The following is a 19,026-nucleotide window of genomic DNA, read 5'->3' on the forward strand; positions in this document are numbered from 1 at the left end:
AACAATGAATTAGGTTTGGTTTCCTAATCCATAACCAGAACCTTTCTACTATCTCATTCTATTTTCATTTCTCTGTCCCAATGACTATCCAAATGTCACCTAAATCGATATAGCCCATGTCCCATAGCAAACAAAAAAAGCCCAACCCAATTACCCATTCCATCCAACAGATCGACGCCGTCCGATGCGAATCGAACGTCCCCATAGCGACTACACAAAACCCTAGCAGCGCACCAGCTATATTGTCCTTCCGCTGACTACCACCACTCCACCAGCCGCCTCCACTCGCTCTCCCACACAGAAAACCCTAGCCGCCGCCACCGAAGCGGCCTCCCAGGTAAGCAGGAGCGTCCATCCCGCCGCCGCCATGAAGCGCAATCCCCGCGTCACGAGCTCCTGCCGGAAGTGCCGCAAGGCGCACTTCACGTCCCCGTCCTCCGTCCGCCGCGTTCTCATGTCCGTCGGGCTGTCGACGGAGCTCCGCCACAAGTACAGCGTGCTCTCCATCCCGATCCGCAAGGACGACGAGGTGCAGGTCGTGCGCGGCACCTACAAGGGCCGTGAGGAGAAGGTGGTGCAGGTATACCGCCGCCGCTGGGTCATCCACGTCGAGCGGATCACCCGCGAGAAGGTGAACGGCTCCACCGTGAACATGGGTATCCACCCCTCCAAGGTGATCGTCACCAAGCTGAAGCTCGACAAGGACCGTAAGGTGCTCCTCGACCGCAAGGCTCAGAATAACTAGACCTGCTGCAAGATGGCAGGCCCTCATCTTCAGAGCGGATTGGGTTTGGATCCCCTGTACTCCTCCTTGCTCCCCTGTTGCTTTCAGTTTGTCTCATGGTTATTGTTCAGACTTCAGATACATACGTTGTGCCTGGTTGGCTGTATCTGGACATCAGTTTCCGTGTTGCTACTATTTTTCCCCCTGTATTTCTTTATAACGGACATTCACCTTATAAATATACACACAAAAACTCTATTTATGTGAAGACTGTGCCGACAAATTCTCAGGATTAACGTAGTCACCACAGTCGCCTCACTACTGAAAGTCACCTCTACATATTATCTAGCTTCTCTCAGTTGTAATTGTTTCATGGGAACATATATCGTGTGCTCATCAAGAATTACCTACATGTGGGGAAACAATTTTTATTAATTGCCGATCTAGTTATTCTGAACCTTTTAAATTTTCACAGCGAATTTGATCTAAGCAAATTCTATTGCAATAACTAACAATTGGCATCTTGTTGTTGCTCATTAGCATTAACATGTAACTGTTTTCTGTCCATGATATTTCAGTCTCATATGGAGGCTTTGAGGGCTGAACCTGATGCTCAGGAAGAAATGAGCTTCGGGAACAACTTGCAGTTGAAGCGACGGCTATTGTTCAAGGTGAACTCGACCAGCTCAGGAAGAAATGTGAAGAAGCTGAGGAACAACAGGCGAGGACACAAAGGGAGTTGGAGGAGTACAAGAAGATAACAGAGAAGAACAGCAAGGAGATGGAGGAGACCAATGTGCTCATCAAGAAGCTCAACTGAAATGTGAAGTCAAGTGGTGATGCTGTGAACTGAGTTCAGTATTGTCCACTTAGTTTGTATGCTCACTGGAATACTATTTTTATTCATCTACGGAATATGGAATTGTGTGCTCATTCCTCTGTTCTAGTATGTTTTGCAATTTCCAATAAAATTATTCTCTGCATATCTGTGACCAAACTGGTGGCATATAATTAAAATATGTCATGTCAGCGATGACGTCAGCTGCCACGTCACTAGCCACGTCAGCGCTGACGTCATACGCCATCCGGACCCTTCCAAACGGCTGTTAATGACCAAAACACGACTCTATCTATGACGATACAGTACCGTCATAGAAAGCAAACGACGTTAACGACGCCGTCAGCTTGCCCGGGTAGACGGCGGATTATGACGGAAAAGTGCCTTCCTCCATGACCAAACCTGATCGTCATAAAATGAAATCACTTCCATGACAACGCGTATTTCGTCACAGAATGGATACACATCGATGACGAAAATGGGCAGTCCGTCACAACACAACAAATGTGACGCGACCCCTATGACCAAATTGGAATCGTCACAAATTCGTCACAAATCTTTATCTGTGACGATACCTGCATATTCCGTGACGCAATATGAACGTCACCGATGATAAGATCTCTACTAGTGTATTGCTTTAACATAATCAATGAACATGATGTGGCTATTTATGATACTGTTATCCTGTTGATGTTGATGATCTTGTGATACTCTAGGGGGCTCAGGCTGTTTCCTGAGTACCTCTCCGTAAGGACCTGTTCGTTGAGAGACCACCCGGGATAACAGTGCAACCATGAGGGTGAAATGGGATGCCCTTAGCTGATTAATTAGATGAACTAGGGGTGTAGCTGCTTAGCCGTCGTGCCGTCAATGGGGTCCAGGCACAGTGCTTGCTCTGCCGAGGCTGAGTGCCGAGGTTCTTTCGTTTTGCTCTTTGTTAGTCACTCTCCTGCGGGGAGGGGTACTGTGTTTATCAAACTGGAGAAACCTAACGGGCAGCTACGATCTCTAGGGAATCTTTGTAAAAGCTACGTAGTGAGGCCCTGCCGGACCACCTAGGTAGTGGTCAATGGGGATTAGCTCTCCCCGGGTAGAAAGGGAATCATGACTCATGGGTAAAGTGTGCGACCTCTGCAGAGGGTAGTGAAACTGGTATATCAGCCGTGCTCACGGTTAAGAGCAGCCTTGGGATCCTCTTTGATTAGAGATACAGATGGTTCGAGATACAATGGTTATGATATGGTTTTGGTTCGACTATGATGATGATGTTCCTCGATGAGGAAATGGTTTACGGGTTGGTTAATGCTAAAATCTGGCTTCTACTAATGATAAATACTTGACCAACTAAAAGCAATTGCTTGAGCCTAACCCCACATAAAGCTAGTCCACCTCAGCCAAACGGGACATTTGCTGAGTACGTTGATGTGTACTCATCCTTGCTTTACCACAAAACACCAGGTTGCCTTTGGTGTAATCTATGCTCAGGTAAAGAAGAAGTCGTCGAGGCGGATCTCCAGGAGTTCTAGGACTTCGATGAGTTCGAGGATTAGGCTAGCGACCTCCCCCAGTCAGCTGCCTGTGGTGGGTTGTTTACGTTGGCTACGTTTCGATTCTGTGTACTTTGATTTATATTATGTAAATGGCTCTAGTCTGTAATATTATTACTTACTCTTTATTGTAATTCGAAGCATTGTGCTATGATGAGTCATTTATGTAATCGCTGTGTACGTGAATTACTGATCCTGGCACGTACATGGTTCGCATTCGGTTTACCTTCAAAACCGGGTGTGACATAAGTGGTATCAAAGCCGTGCTGACTGTAGGACCGCTGACCTAGAGTAGCATTGGCCGTTTTAAGGACTTATTGATTATTACTTCACCTCATCCTTGATTCTGCTTCAAAATATTAGTCATACCGACTAATTCTATGTTGTGCTTCTATATGCCCCCTTGCCAAAAGTATTTTACTCTAGTATGGTCTATACTTCTCTCAATCTATTAGATCTGATCTCACCCTTATGCTTGCGACATCTTTGTAGATGCCCCCTGACCATAACTTTGTTGCCTTCCAGGATTCTCTCCTTTTTTATCGTTAAATTCCTAACTGTTTGACCATCTCTATTCCCTTGTTATTGACATGCTCGTAACCCTAGATTCTTCCATACTCTCGTTTCGAATACTTACCTCTAAATTTCTATGGCCTACTCAAACATCTCAGTTTATATATCCATGATCTTCATGTCTTTTGAGATCCCTTCCTATTCCGTTGTTAAGTCATTATCTTTCAACAATTTCTATTCCCTTGGTCTTAGTATGCTCGTGTCCTTAGAGTCTTGCATACTCTCATATTTTTATGTACGCTTATCTTCATACCCCAGTGTTTGTTCAAGACATTTCAGTTAACATGTCCTTGACCACCCTTATGTCTTAACGGTCCATGAGCGATCATTTTAGGTTGCAAATCCTTGGTGATCTCGTTGTTCCTTTATAACTTCTCTCAGTAATGAATTTTTCTTCAACTCTTCTGTTGAAACCCTACCTATCTTACCCTAGATTGTTTCTTCTAATTCGCCATTCCGCGAGTCTTACCCTAATTCTATTCTTTGTCATGCTTTCATTGATATCATCTTCACCTTTGTCACCTCTACATCTCACCCTGTTGCTTATACCTTCCCTCTATAAAATCTTCTCTCGTCTGTCTCAATTTGAAAGTTGTATCTTACCCATTTTTCTTGATGTATCCTATTCTTTGCTGCTTGCAAACTTTCAACTTCATTGTTTAATGTGTTTTGTTTGCTATCGCCTTTACCCTTGTGATCCTACCTTGATGCTTGTCATATGTCTGCCACTTAAAACCTCCCTTCTCCCCTCTCAATTCGAGAGTGGTGTTCTACTTATCCCACCCTTGGTCGTAATCTCATCTTTGTCACGTGCCAGTCTTACCTTAGCTCTATTCTTTATTGTACTCATACCCTTGTTTCTTGTGCACCTTCACCTCTTATCTCTTACACCCTTGCCTGTTATCGCCTTTAACCCTTGTAAAATATCTATATCTTTACCTTGGTACTTATTTTGAACCTACCCCTTTAAATCCTACTCTTTTCCACCTCAATTTGAGAGTGGTAATTTACCTATCTGGCCCTTGGTTGTACCCTCTCATTTTCCATTTACATGTCTTGTCTTAACTCCATCCTTTGTGGTATTTATATTCTTGGTTCTTATGCACATTTACCTCCTCTCCTACATCCTTGTATATTATCACCTTTAAACCCTCGTGATACCTATGCCCTTGCCCACATGCTTACTTTGAACCTACCCTTTAAGGCCTCCCCTTTTTAATTGTTGTTTGAGGATAATGCCTCACCTACTTCACCATTGATTGCTTCCCCTTCTTTGATGCCTCGCAAGTTTTTGTCTAAAATACATCCTTGGTTGTGTTTGTCTGTTATCACATTAACCCTTGTCATCCCTTGATCTTTACCAAGATGCTTATCTTGCACCTGCATTTTAAAGCCTCCTCTCCCATTTCATTTCAAGAGTGATGTCTTAGCTATCCTGCTCTTGTCCGTTCCCTTTTTCCTCTATCGCATTGCAAGTCTTGTCCTAACTATATCTTTTGGTGTGCTTTTGCCTTTCACCTCCCTTACCTTTGTAATCTCTATATCTTTCCATGATGTTATCTTATGCCTACCTTTTGAAATATCATCTTTTCCATCTCGATTTGAGAATGGTGTTTTACCTATCCTGACCTTGGTTGCATTCTCTCCCTTGTCAGTTACAATCATTGCTTTAGCTCCATCCTTTATTATGCTCATGCCCCTAGCCTCCATGTCTTATTATTCCCCTTGCCTTTTGTTGGCCTTAGAGTAGTTTCCCTTTTCAAGGAAAGACCACCATTTAATTAAAAGGAACGTATAGCAACGAGATGTTTGTTGATGTGTGCTCATGATGTTTGTCCTTCTGCTATGACTGATTTGCTTCTTTGGAATGAGTGTTGATGTGTTGTGGACATTAGACCGTAATGGAATCTGTTTACTAGGTGAGTGTCATATAGTTAAGTAGTTGGGTTCTCCCCCTGCTCTCTCTAATCTGTCTATACTTACCTTTTCTCGTTATTCTTTCCTCTTGCACATGTCCATTTGGCAACCTCCAACTCCTCCAAATCAGTCAAGATCAGAGTCGGCAACATCTTCATCAAGTGTGTATCAATGCTCTTGTTAAGGGGGTTAGCCGCTAACCCCAATGAAGACAATGCAATCAACATCAACCAACAAGATCAGATTGGCGCAGCGAAAGCGTGTGTGGGTCCTAACCCACAGGTCCATGAGATCCTCAAGAATTGCATCAATCGGTCTCAAGCATCTGATGGTCAAAGCAACCAATCCACAAGTCAAGCTGGCGGAGTCAAAGTTGAGTTAGAAAAAGCTATGAAAGACTAATGAACCAATCTCATTTTCCTGCTAGCCTCTTCTTGAATCTCGAGGACGAGATTCTGTTAAGGGGGATAGGTTTGTAACACCCTGAATTTGGGGGTATAAAATTTCTTTGCTCATATTCACAAATTCAGGTGTTACTTCCTTTTCTCATCCTTCCTAATTCTTTTCTCTCTCATTTCTATAGGAGCTAAGTGCTTATTTTACTTGTAATTATAGTCTATTATGTTAAACCCTAAGGGAGTATGAATTGTTGCATCATGTTGAACCCTAGATTTCACTTTTGTTTGGTGCATAATTCTCAAAAAAGTCTAATTTGGATTTTGGGGCTCATTTGAATTTGAATCAAATAGAATAGGTAAAAAGAAAAGGGAAAAAACAATTCAGAATAAAAGAAAAAGGCAAAGAGGCCCAACCCAGCCGTCCCCTCGGCCTTTCGGCCCAGCCGGCCCATTCCCGCGCGCGCGCCTCTCTCCCCTCCTCTCTCTGCGCAGCGGGCCCGGCCTGTCGGCGCGGTCGCCTTCCGCGTACCCGCCTCCCTCTCTCACTGCTCGCCCGGCCCCACCTGTCGGCGCTGCCGCTTCCCCCCGCGCGCCCGCTCCCTCGCTCTCTCTCTGCCCATGGGCCCAACCCGTCAGCCCCGCTTCTCTCGCGCCCGCACCCGCTTTCTTCTCTCTCTCTGCGTTGCGGGCCCGGCTTGTCAGCCCCGTCGTCCCCGCGTAACCGCCGCCGAGCTGCTCGCGCCCGCCTTCCCCGCGCCCACGTCGCGCGTGGGACTCGCCCCACCTCGCCCTCGGCCACTTGTGCCCCGAGCCCCACTCGCCCTCACCCTCTCCCCCCATTTGCGCCCAGTAGACCCTCTTTCCCCCTCGCTGCGCGCACGCAGAGCGCCGCCGCCATAACCCCGCCGTCCCGAGCTCGGTTTCTCGTCGCCGTTGGAGCTCCGCCGCGCCCTTAGCCCCGGTGAGCTCCGCCCCGACGTCCGCAACCCGGAACGCGCCCCAATTCCCTCTCCCCCTCCCTATTTCTCTCTGCCCGCGCTCACCCGTCGTCCGCCGTGCAGCCGCCACCGTCGACCCGGGTCCCCGTCGCGTCTCTGTCGCCGCCGAGGAGTCCCCGGAGCCCGCCTTGAGGTAAGGGACCTCTCCCGCCCCTATCGCCCCTTGTTTGGCTCTCTGTTGCGTTTGATTGCTCGCCGGAGTAGAATAACCCCGCCGCCGAGCCGCCCCGCCGTGAACCGCCCCCCTCCGGTGCCTCTGCCCCGACCCAGACCCCACCAATGGAGTCCCCGTGCCCTCCCCGACCTCCCCGACCACTCGGATTGCCCCAGAGCCCCGCCAGTCGCCCGTGCCCCTCGTCTCCGGCGAGCCCTCCGCCGCGGGGACGAGCGCCGCCGGCCCAGCTAGCCGTAGGGAAGACCCAGGCCGCCCATCCGATCTCCGCCGTTCAACCCAGATCGGGCGGTCCTGATTCAACTCGCCCAGACCTAATCCTGGCCGTCCGCCAGCGATCCAGCGGCCCAGGCCCACTACCCCCTCACCCCGTCTCTCTGTCCGCCCGGCCCCGCTTGTCAGTCCGCCCGCGCGCGCTGTCCGCCCGGCCCCGCCTGTCAGCCCCGCGCCCGCGCTGTCCGCCCGGCCCCGCCTGTCAGCCCCGCGCCCGCGCTGTCCGCCCGGCCCCGCCTGTCAGCCCCGCGCCCGCGCTGTCCGCCCGGCCCCGCCTGTCAGCCGCTCACGCCGCCGCGCGCCCGCGCGCCCGCCGCGGGATCTAATCCTAGCCGTCGATCTGAGATCCAACGGCTGTAGGCGCCCGATACCCCTTCGCCCGCGCATTTTCTTAAAGAGCCCCCCTGTTTTCTGGAAATTGCGCCCGCCGTCCCTGGTTTCTCGCAGTTAAGTCCCTGGCCCTTTTATTTAATTAAAAATAAGTCCTTAGGGTATAATTTTAACCCCTAAACTTGTAAAATTCATAACTTTGTCATATGAACTCCAAATTAGGTGCTTCAAATTGCAAAATGTTCATAATATTATTATCTATCTGTTTATGCAATGTTTCCCTGCTGTTTCCATGTATTAATTAATAGCTAATCACTAGGATAGGATTAAGACTATTGAAACTTTTTTTAAGATAATTGGAAATGAGTAGACTTTAATAAAAGTTGGATTACTTAAGTTTATGGACTTAAACACTTAAGTTTAGGAACTTAAACCAGATAATTATTTAATCCCACCACTAACTTAGACCTGATTAGTGGATAGTGAATCACTTTGTGTAGTCCTCTACCCCCAGACCTAGGGAACTTTAGAGTGCCTATCCCTTTTCTGTTATGAACTTGTGACCCCTCTCTGCTGCATATGTTTGGTATATTGTTTTTGTTTGTTATTTTCCCAAGTGCATAGTGTGAATGATTGCTTTGCGTAGACAACGAGCAGTCTGTGTTTCCCGAGGTAGTTGCAGAGGAAGTCTCTGATCAGCAGTTTGGTGAAGGCAAGTGTCCTCTGTCCCATTATGTCCTATTCATTTATAACTTACTACCCCGCACTACTTACTTGAAACCTAAGGATTGACTAGCTTTACATCTTACTTTATCCTTGATGACCTTATGGGCTATTATGGTTAGCACTTTGCTATTGCTTTAACATAATCAATGAACATGATGTGGCTATTTATGATACTGTTATCCTGTTGATGTTGATGATCTTGTGATACTCTAGGGGGCTCAGGCTGTTTCCTGAGTACCTCTCCGTAAGGACCTGTTCGTTGAGAGACCACCCGGGATAACAGTGCAACCATGAGGGTGAAATGGGATGCCCTTAGCTGATTAATTAGATGAACTAGGGGTGTAGCTGCTTAGCCGTCGTGCCGTCAATGGGGTCCAGGCACAGTGCTTGCTCTGCCGAGGCTGAGTGCCGAGGTTCTTTCGTTTTGCTCTTTGTTAGTCACTCTCCTGCAGGGAGGGGTACTGTGTTTATCAAACTGGAGAAACCTAACGGGCAGCTACGATCTCTAGGGAATCTTTGTAAAAGCTACGTAGTGAGGCCCTGCCGGACCACCTAGGTAGTGGTCAATGGGGATTAGCTCTCCCCGGGTAGAAAGGGAATCATGACTCATGGGTAAAGTGTGCGACCTCTGCAGAGGGTAGTGAAACTGGTATATCAGCCGTGCTCACGGTTAAGAGCAGCCTTGGGATCCTCTTTGATTAGAGATACAGATGGTTCGAGATACAATGGTTATGATATGGTTTTGGTTCGACTATGATGATGATGTTCCTCGATGAGGAAATGGTTTACGGGTTGGTTAATGCTAAAATCTGGCTTCTACTAATGATAAATACTTGACCAACTAAAAGCAACTGCTTGAGCCTAACCCCACATAAAGCTAGTCCACCTCAGCCAAACGGGACATTTGCTGAGTACGTTGATGTGTACTCATCCTTGCTTTACCACAAAACACCAGGTTGCCTTTGGTGTAATCTATGCTCAGGTAAAGAAGAAGTCGTCGAGGCGGATCTCCAGGAGTTCTAGGACTTCGATGAGTTCGAGGATTAGGCTAGCGACCTCCCCCAGTCAGCTGCCTGTGGTGGGTTGTTTACGTTGGCTACGTTTCGATTCTGTGTACTTTGATTTATATTATGTAAATGGCTCTAGTCTGTAATATTATTACTTACTCTTTATTGTAATTCGAAGCATTGTGCTATGATGAGTCATTTATGTAATCGCTGTGTACGTGAATTACTGATCCTGGCACGTACATGGTTCGCATTCGGTTTACCTTCAAAACCGGGTGTGACATACGCCTTGCTTCGGGCTCTGGTATCCAAAGGGGTCTACCTTTGATCTGATTGGATATTCAGATTCCGACTATGCTGGATGTAAGGTCGATAGGAAGAGTACATCGGGGACGTGCCAATTCTTAGGAAGGTCCCTGGTGTCATGGAATTCTAAGAAACAAACATCCGTTGCCCTATCCACCGCTGAGGCCGAGTATGTTGCCGCAGGACAGTGTTGCGCGCAACTACTTTGGATGAGGCAAACCCTCAGGGACTTTGGCTACAATCTGAGCAAAGTCCCACTCCTATGTGATAATGAGAGTGCTATCCGCATGGCGGAAAATCCTGTTGAGCACAGCCGCACAAAGCACATAGACATCCGGCATCACTTTTTGAGAGACCACCAGCAAAAGGGAGATATCGAAGTGTTTCATGTTAGCACCGAGAACCAGCTAGCCGATATCTTTACCAAGCCTCTAGATGAGAAGACCTTTTGCAGGTTGCGTAGTGAGCTAAATGTCTTAGATTCGCGGAACCTGGATTGATTTAGAGCATACATGTGTTTATGCCTTTGATCATGTTTCTTATGCATTTTGTTGCTTAATAATGGTGCTCAAGTTGTACAAACACTTCCTGGACCTCACAAGTCCGTTGCAAAGTGATGCACATGTTTAGGGGGAGATGTGTTACAACTTGACCCTTTGAGACTAACCATGTGCTTGAGTTTGCTTGTTTTAGTCTCAAAGGAGGTTTGAAAGGGAAAAGGTGGACTTGGACCATGAAAGACTTTCACTGCACTCCGATGAGAGGGTAACTTATTCCAAGTTCATCTCATGTACTCTTATTGCCTTTGTTTTCTTATTGAAGATTTTGGTGAGGCAATGGGGTTCTAGGGCCAAGATTAATCCCGTTTTTGGTGCTTGATGCCAAAGGGGGAGAAAATAAAGGCCAAAGCGATAAATGGATCAGCTACCACTTGAGAGATTTTGAAAATAGTAGAATAGAGCTTTTGGTTTGTCAAAACTCTTTTATTGACTCTCTTGTCAAAAGTTGGCTTCTTGTGGGGAGAAATGTTGATTATGGGAAAAAGGGGAGTTTTTGAAATCTTGAATCAATTTCTCTTGGAATCACTCTCTTTATGTCTTAACATGTGTGTTTGACTTAGAGATGGAGATTTGAGTTTGATTTGCAAAAACAAACCAAGTGGTGGCAAAGGGTGATCCATATATGTCAAAATTGAATCAAACAATTTGAGTTCTTATTTGAATTGGTTTTGTATTTGTTCTACTTGCTTTATATTGTGTTGGCATAAATCACCAAAAAGGGGGAGATTGAAAGGGAAATGTGCCCTTGGGCCATTTCTAAGTATTTTGGTGATTTAGTGACTAACACAAGTGCTTAAATGTAAAATGGTGGACAAAGTACAAACCAAGGATAAAGGTATGTTTCTCAGACTTAGTACATTGTTTTATGGACTAATGTATTGTGTCTAAGTGCTGGAAACAGGAAAAATCCAATTGGAAATGTCTTGGCTCGAGCAGCCAAGAATCTGCCCAGTCTGGGAGCACCGGACTGTCCGGTGGTGCACCGGACAGTGTCCGGTGCGCCAGGCTGGTTCGAGCGAAGTGGCCGCTCTCGGGAATTAACCGGCGACGTACGACTATAATTCACCGGACTGTCCGGTGTGCACCGGACTGTCCGGTGAGCCAACGGTCGGCCGGGCCAACGGTCGGCCGCGCGATCTGCGCGGGACACGTGGCCGAGCCAACGGCTAGAAGGGGGCACCGGACTGTCCGGTGTGCACCGGACATGTCCGGTGCGCCAACGGCTCTCTGGCTGCCAACGGTCGGCTGCGCCAATTAAGGAAAGAAATCGGGCACCGGACACTGTCCGGTGTGCACCGGACTGTCCGGTGCGCCAGGCGACAGAAGGCAAGATTTGCCTTCCTGAATTGCTCTCAACGGCTCCTAGCTGCCTTGGGGCTATAAAAGGGACCCCTAGGCGCATGGAGGATGACACCAAGCATCCTTTGAGCATTCTTGATCACTCACACTCCACTCTTGCGCACTTGTTCGACATTCTAGTGATTTGAGCCCCGTTCTAGTGTGCTAGTCTTTTTGAGCTCAGGTCTGGGTCTTGTGTGTGCGTATTTGCTGTGATCTTTGTGTCTTGTGTGAGTTGCTCATCTCTCCCTTACTCCGTGATTCTTTGTGAACATCAAAAGTGTAAGGGAGAGAGGCTCCAAGTTGTGGAGATTCCTCGCGAACGGGATAAGAAAAGAAAAGCAAAACACTGTGGTATTCAAGTTGATCATTGGATCACTTGAGAGGAGTTGAGTGCAACTCTCGTCCGTTGGGACGCCACAACGTGGAGTAGGCAAGCGTTGGTCTTGGCCGAACCACGGGATAAACCACTATGCCATCTCTGTGATTGATATCCTTGTGGTTGTTGTGTTTTGAGACTCCTCTCTAGCCACTTGGTGATTATTGTGCTAACACTTAACCAAGTTTTGTGGCTTAAGTTTTAAGTTTTACAGGATCACCTATTCACCCCCCCTCTAGGTGCTCTCAGTATTTGGTCGGCCTCATCCGAGTCGTAGTCCTTATCCCCCACCTGTGGTACCTGCACTCCATACTCAACAACTTCCCATATGCTTTTGTGGAGTGAGGTTAGATGACCTCTCATTCTAGCACTCCACAGAATAATCTTCACCCTCAAACATGGGTGGTTTACCTAATGGGACCGAAAGTAAAGGAGTATGTTTAGGAATGCAAGGATAGCGTAGGGGGATCTTACTGAACTTCTTGCGCTCATGGCGCTTAGAAGTGACGGACGGTGTGTCGGAGCCGGAGGTGGATGGCGATGAAGAGTCAGTCTTGTAGTAGACAACTTTCTTCATCTTCTTTTTCTTCTCGTCGCTTCGACGCGACTTGTCGTGCGAAGGGGATCCCTTCACCTTGTTGCCGGACTCCCCGGATGGAGCCTTCCCATGGCTTGTGGCGGGCTTCTCGCCGGTCACCATCTCCTTCTTGGCGTGATCTCCCGACATCACTTCGAGCGGTTAGGCTCTAATGAAGAACCTGGCTCTGATACCAATTGAAAGTCGCCTAGAGGGGGGTGAATAGGCAAATCTGAAATTTATAAACTTAAGCACACACTACAAGCCGGGTTAGCGTTAGAATTAAATGTGAGTTCGAAAGAGAGGGCAAAAGCAAATCACAAGCAAATAAGGCGGATGACACGATGATTTGTTTTACCGAGGTTCGGTTCTTGCAAACCTACTCCCCGTTGAGGTGGTCACAAAGACCGGGTCTCTTTCAACCCTTTCCCTCTCTCAAATGGTCACCTAGACCGAGTGAGCCTTTCTCTTCAATCAAATGGGACACTAAGTCCACTACAAGGACCACCACAACTTGGTGTCTCTTGTTTTGATTACAAGTGAGTTGAACACAAGAAAAGGGGAAGAAGAAAAGCAATCCAAGTGCAAGAGCTCAAATGAACACAAGTATCTCTCTCACTAGTCACTATTTGATTGGAATAATCTTTGGACTTGGAAGAGGATTTGATCTCTTTGTATGTGTCTTGAATGAAGTCTATAGCTCTTGTATGAGGTGTGAAGGCTGAAAACTTGGATGCAATGAATGGTGGGTGGTTGGGGGTATTTATAACCCCAACCACCAAAATAGCCGTTGGTGAAGGCTGCTGTCGCATGGCGCACCGGACAGTCCGGTGCGCCACCGGACATTGTCCGGTGCGCCAGCCACGTCACCCGACCGTTAGGGTTCGACCGTTGGAGCTTCTGACTTCTGGGCCACCGGACAGTCCGGTGGTGCACCGGACAGTCACTATTCACTGTCCGGTGCGCCTTCTGGCGCTGCTCTGACTTCTGCGCGCGCAGGCGCGCACTGTTCACTTTTACTGTACCGTTGCAGTCGACCGTTGGCGCTGTGTAGTCGTTACTCTGCTGGCGCACCGGACAGTCCGGTGCTACACGGGACAGCCGGTGAATTATAGCGGAGCGGCTCCCAGAATTCCCGAAGGTGACAAGTTCGGAGTCGGGTACCCTGGTGCACCGGACACTGTCCGATGCGCCAGACCAGGGCACACTTCGGTTGTCTTTTGCTATTTTTATTTGAACCCTTTCTTGGTCTTTTATTGGTTTGATGTGAACCTTTGGCACCTGTAGAACTCATAATCTAGAGCAAACTAGTTAGTCCAATTATTTGTGTTGGGCAATTCAACCACCAATATCAATTAGGAAAAGGTGTAAGCCTATTTCCCTTTCACTTCTCAATATGCATCACATCAAGATTGTATCTAAGAATATTATGATCCCAATATGGCAATGTGAACAGGCCCTTACAGACTTGTAAGTTTTAGAATTCTTAAAATCCCCTAGTGAATTTATGTTAGGCAAAATCGAACGATCATAATAGGTCATAGGAGCTGATCTTAGCTCTGTTGTTCCATCAAATGAATCTGCATCAAAACGATAAGGATGGTCTTCATCAAGCCATTGACGGTGTCCCATAAAAGATGACTTATGACCGTGCTTTAGACGTTTGGTCCATGCATTGTCACCACATGGCGGGCAAGCAAATTCGCCATGAACCATATGTGATGAGAGCATTTCTAAACCTGGCAAGTCACTTGTCGTCATTAAAACAGCCCCTCGCAAATCAAATAGTTCATCTCTCGATGCGTCATATGTGGACATGTCATTCTGAAATATATCTTTTAGGTCCTCCAATAGTGGTTCGAAGAACACATGAATTTTGTCTCCAGGACTTTTAGGACCAGGAATCAATAAGGACAGCATAAGATTATGATCTTTCATGCATAACCACGGAGGTAGGTTATATACTGTTAAAACTACTGGCCAACAACTATGAGTACTGCTCAACATCCCAAATGGATTAAACCCATCTGTAGCCAACCCAAAATGAATATTACAAGAGTTTGATGCAAAAAATGGGAACTTTTCATCGAACCTGGTCCATACGGGTGCATCTGCTGGATGACGTAATTCACCATCCTTTATGCGCTCTTCATCATGCCACCTTATGAGAGGTGCTATATCCTTGCACATAAACAATCTTTTTAGCCTATCTTTAATAGGAAAGTATCGCAAAACTTTGCAAGGACTAGCTTTCCTTCTTTGTTTCTTTATTAAAACCGACTCAGGTTGCATACGCTTCCACTGTGAGGCCTTACAGGTAGAGCAGAAATCATCATCTTTTTTCCCTTCCAATATAGTTGGCAATTATTTGGACAAGCATGAATATCCTCATACCCTAATCCAAATTTTGAAATAATTTTTTTGGCTTCATAAAAATTCTTGGGGAGTTGTTGTCCATTTGGAATAGCCATACGAAGAATGTCAAGAAGATCACCAAAAGATTTATCCGTCCATTTGTTCATTGATTTTATATTAAATAGAAGCACCAATAAAGTTAGAATTGTCAACTCACATCCTGTCCATAGCAGCTGATTTGATTCCTCAATCATCTTATAAAACTTTGCTGCATCCAAACATGACCCTTTCGTAGGAGCATTACCATCAACCATAGGTGTGTCATCATACATGTGTTGTATTGTATCATGAATCATTTGCGTCATATTAACTTGTCTTTCGTTACTACAACTATTTTGACCCATATTATTATTTCCATGCCCAGAAGTATCTCCTTGAAAATCCCATTGGTCATAATTCTCAAGTATCCCATTGCACACCAAATGCTCAAACATAACATCACTTGGCTGCACAGTAGTGTGCACGCATGACTGACAAGGGCAATAAATCTTGCTTCCTTCATGCTTATCTTTGAATGCAAATTCTAAGAAGCCTTTTACACCGGCTACATATTGAGCCGAGCCTTTAGAACATTGCAAAAGAAGCTTTACCACCTCCAAATCCATTATGAAACTATAACAAATACTGATGTTAATTCTACTATAAAGTCCGCGAGAAGCTACTATGTACAAATCAAATAACTTAAACTATTGCGGGCTACAAAGTCTGCGAGAAGCTACTCTAATGTTCATGCCTTTGCAGCAAAAACTAGGCACTAGCTGAATCTATCAGGCTCCCATCCTCCACTTAGGAATACAAACATATAGTCAGGCATCACCCATGAGATAGAACAATACGTGCATGGAACAGATCCATGGCAGCCACAACGGCATCCTCTTCTAGGTGCCGGCTTGGATAGAAGGGAGGGGGAAAGGCTAGCGCGTAGCTCGCGGCGCAGCACAGCGTGTACTCCAGGAAGGCCAAGTCGCAATGCAGGAACAGTCAACAGAAAACCTGGAACTCTAGGTTGAATGGGGGATACGAAGGAGGAATTACCTCTTCCTCGTCTTCGCCGACACGGTGGCCGCCGTCCAACTTGGTCGCCGACGCGGTGGCCGCCCTCCAATTTGGGAATCCCGCGATGGCCAGAGAAGGTTTAATAATAAGGAAAAATGAGGGTTCCATTCCTCAGCTCGGGCTCCACCGCGTTCAGAAGATTGAATAAGTAAAATATAAACACTTTTCTATCACAATTCGTTATTAGCTCAATTGGCTACTAAAGCATGGATTATGGTATGCCCAAAGGTTAGGTCGCAGGATCAAATACTAGGGTTAGCACCACTATCTTTTTTGCAATACCAGTTTTCTGTAAATTTGTACAGTGTACATAAAACAATTGCGTAAATTTGTACAGTACGCATAATTACAATAGTAATTTTCTACAATACTTATACTTACAATACTGTATGGATTACCTTGCAACATATATAAATCATGGCTATGGCTACATATCTAATCACTTAACGGTTTAATTGCAACGTACAATAACTACATCGGTGATATTTGCAACACATAATAAGTGTTGCTCTATGCTCGTTAGCAACACATAACACTTGCAGCACATAATATGTGTTGCTTTGTGCTCGTAAGCAACACATAATAACTGTTGTTATATGCTTCCTTGCAACATATAAAACTATGTGTTGCTAGACATGCGTAGCTACAGGGTTGTTTTGTTGTAGTGGGGGAGCCACCCCCGTCGCACGTGCCAATAGGATCCATCATCGTCGCTCGCACCCAGGAGAAGTCGTCGTTGCCGCTCATGCCTAGGAGAGGTCGTTGCCGCCGCGCTCCCTCAAGGAACCACCGTCGTGCACGCATCAGCGGGGTGGAGGCACCGTCGCTCGTCCATTGTGGTGGGGACGTCACTGCCGGCACCGCTAAAAATGAAACCCTAGCGCGCTGGGCCTCCTTTTATAGACTCCTGAACCTGGTGCGTCTGAACCGAATAGCACCATTGAGTCAGATCTTTCTCTAGTTATCGTCCATCTTATCCGTACCACTCTGTTCTATTAAAAAAATACAAGAGAAGGGCTTTTCGTGAAGAGTCCGTCTCCACATAATTCTTCATATATTTTTAATTGTATTTATGATTCAAAAACTCAAAGTTGTATCACGAAGTGTATTAGCTGTTTTTTATACTTGAAAAATGGGTCCACGGTTTTAGAGTGGTACATGTCCTAAAGGACAAGGGCTTGCTCGAATATATGTATTGCGCCGGCGTACAGAGTGTGGCTGGAGTGGGCCGCGAGCCCGCGACTAGGCCTGGCGGGAGTGAAGTTGGACGCTAGTGGGCCACTAGCTAGTTTGACGTGAGCGAGCAGTTAGGCCAGATTATAATGGTTTAGAAATTAGAACCCGTGACTTGTAAGTGTCAGTCTCTCCTAATTAGAGTTTTTTACTATATTAAAGCACTAGTTTCAACGTCTAAGACCATTTTGTTAAATTAGCATAAAATGTTAAAAAAGTGGTGCAGAAGGTGAGGTTAATGTAAAATGTTAAAAAACTGGTGCAGAAGGCAGGGTTTGAACCAACACCCTGGTGGAAGAAGGGCAGAAGACACTAGATAAAGTCATATAACCAGTAGAACATCATGATCAAGTGTTTTTAATATAAAATATAAATTGTACATATATATACGATTTTTTATAAAATAAAAATATATAATCAAGTCGGGCCGGGTCAGCACTACGGGCCCAGGCTACGACCCAAGCACAACACGACGCTCGTGCAGGGCTGGCCCAGACACTATTAAATGGGTTGTGCCCTGGCCGGCCTGCCATACACAGCCCATTTGGCTATCTATACCTCCCTCCGCACATAATAATGGTCCCCGCCTCAGTTGCCGCCATCTCGCTCACCATCCTGTTTCTTTTCTCTCTCCCCTCATGCCTCCTCCTCCGCTCCACCCATTCTCGGCAGAGGGCATGGGAGCAGACGCCTCCTCCCCGTATTCGTCCGACACCAGCCCCGATACCGACCCGCGCAGTGGTTATTGCATGTCCACGAGAATGTTTCATGGCATGCACGCACCATCGTTTTCGCCGTCATCGGACGTCTCGTTCGTCTTTCCGGCCTTCACCCTTTTCTTCCTCTCCAACCTGCTGCCCCCGCCCATGGTCGCAGCCGCGAGCCGACCGACGCTCGTCGACGTGGGTACAGGCGAGTCGGTCTTGTTCCAGGATTTTCTTTGTGCATGCTGCCAAGGAGGACACGGTGGCGCCTGTCGCGCTTAGGTTATCTTGGCGATAAGGAGTCCAAATCTGAGATATTGGACAACCAAGGCCCGTAGCGCGGCAAAAATCGACATATGCTACAGAGTTGGTGGTGGTGTTGCGTCGCCTCGGTGGGTCTAGGGCTGGGAAGGCACTCGCATTCTCTCGCCCTTCTCCGACTTACGCCTGGTGTGGGTACCTCTCGGTTTGGACAGTTGGGCTTCTTTCTCCACTTGTGTGCTCTCTCCCTGTATGTATCTAGCGGTATACTATCTATGTCGCCTCCAGATGACCAGGTCTTCGTCGTGTCCTTCTACGGCAACGAACATGCATGACTGTCTCTTTCCTTTCCTTCCTGCTCTACGAAACCTTGAAAGTGGGAGAGGCAAGGGATGGGGGTCCCTGATTTGCAGCCTATGGTATCCGTTCGATGGCTCGACATCGCATGTCTACATGGCCTTTCCCTTACCACGATATCGACTCGGTTAGTCAAATAAAAAATATTATACGGAGAGCGGAGACAATCAATAAAAAACCTTGAGATTTTTTTGTTGGATAGTTTACGTGGGTATTGTTGTGAGCCATCGCAACGCACGGGCAACCGACTGTATATTTTATAGACTAATTTATAATTTAAGAACAACGCTTTTTAAAACTGTTTTATAAAAATGTCTCCAATTTCCAGCCGCTCTAA

General features: G+C 46.7%; 1 pseudogene across 1 annotated transcript; it reads left to right on the forward strand.

The window, feature by feature from the left end:
- The first annotated feature begins 285 nt into the window (after window positions 1-285).
- On the forward strand, window positions 286-745 carry LOC103645261 (60S ribosomal protein L26 pseudogene; annotated as a pseudogene). The gene has a single exon (NR_164638.1). The product of NR_164638.1 is annotated as a 60S ribosomal protein L26 pseudogene (transcript).
- Window positions 746-19,026: the final 18,281 nt, after the last annotated feature.

Source organism: Zea mays, chromosome 1, assembly GCF_902167145.1.
Source record: "Zea mays cultivar B73 chromosome 1, Zm-B73-REFERENCE-NAM-5.0, whole genome shotgun sequence".
In the NCBI taxonomy this organism is placed as follows: Eukaryota; Viridiplantae; Streptophyta; class Magnoliopsida; order Poales; family Poaceae; genus Zea; species Zea mays.